This window comes from Rhinopithecus bieti, unplaced genomic scaffold, assembly GCF_001698545.2.
Source record: "Rhinopithecus bieti isolate Rb0 unplaced genomic scaffold, ASM169854v2 scaffold_32955, whole genome shotgun sequence".
NCBI classification, from domain to species: Eukaryota; Metazoa; Chordata; class Mammalia; order Primates; family Cercopithecidae; genus Rhinopithecus; species Rhinopithecus bieti.
Window position 1 is genome coordinate 601,487 of NW_016814423.1, and position 1,452 is coordinate 602,938.

Here is a 1,452-nt window from a genome sequence, read left to right on the forward strand (position 1 = left end):
GATAGTAAGCAGGAAGGCTGTGAGTTATGTATGTTATCTGAGCAGGAGGGCCATATGTCTTGGACCATATGTCCTGGGCCATAAAGAAAAGCAGACCTGTAACTTAGCTGCTTTCTCTTGTTTAAATTTTCTGCACATGCACAAGGGCCTATGGATAGCTATCTCTTTGCTTTATCTCTTTTGCTTTCCCTGGTCCTTCCAGCCTGATTCCTTTTTGCTAATTAGGACTCCACAGATGGGATACAAGTATATACGTGGATTCATTTCTATTTTATTTTATTTAAAAAAAATTCTAAGGTTAGTCAAGTGAAGCAGTGGGAGTGGAACAGGCATTTATATTTCAAATATACTTTACACACATAGCCTGAAGCTAGTTGTATACAGTATTTTAATAGCTGCGCATGAAACAAAGCTTGCCTACATTGAACCATCAGAAAGCAGTGTCACTATCTTGGCCTCCCATGTGGACAATCTTTGATTGTTTAGAATCACCATCATCTCTGACTCTGAATTTATATGTTGCGGATAAGCAAGTATTTTCTTCTATTTATTTACCCATAAGCACTTAACATAATAAAATATGATGTTCCATTAATACAGTAAAATAATTGTGCATTCAGAGTGCGAGTATACAGTCACGTGCCCCATAATGACATTTCAGTCAAAGGTGGGCCACAGATATGGTGGAGGTGTCATGAGAATATAATGGAGCTGAAAAATTCCTATCTCCTAGTGATGTTGTATATAAAGCATTACTCATGTGTTTGTGGTGATGTTGCTAAAAATGAAATCAGCCCGATTGTCCCACAGACCTATTGTGTGTGTGTGTGTGTGTATGTGTAAATATGTATATTGACCCTCCCTTGCCTTAAAACTTGAAACATAAGTGTGTCTTTATCTGAGTTCTTTACTCAGAAAACCAACCTTCATTCAAATAACTGAAACTCACCAGATCACTGCATCCATAGAATCCAGACTCCTCATTTGACATGATTGCTTCCTTAACCCCCCAGTTCTTGTTGCTTGCAGCTGTATTTCTTCCCCAATATGTAAACCCCCAACTTTAGTTAGTTGGGAAGATTGATTTGAGGCTGATCTCCTGTCTCTCCAGCTGCTGTCAAACAAATACATAAAGCCTTCTTCCCTGACATTTGTCTCAGTGATTCACTTTCTGTGTGGTGAACAACAGGATCCAGATTGAACCTCTGGTGTCTTGGTAACAAAAACAACCTTCTGTGCTGCCAGTTGTGTAAAAGTATAGCACATACAATTATGTACAGTATATAATACTTGATAATAGTAGCAAACTATATTACTGATTTACGTATTTACAATACTATATTTTTATATTAGAAGGAGCTCCTTATTTTTTAAAAAAATTTAACTGTAAAACAGGCTTAGATGCTTTTAGGAGGTATCCAGAGAAGTTATTTATTTATTTATTTATTTATA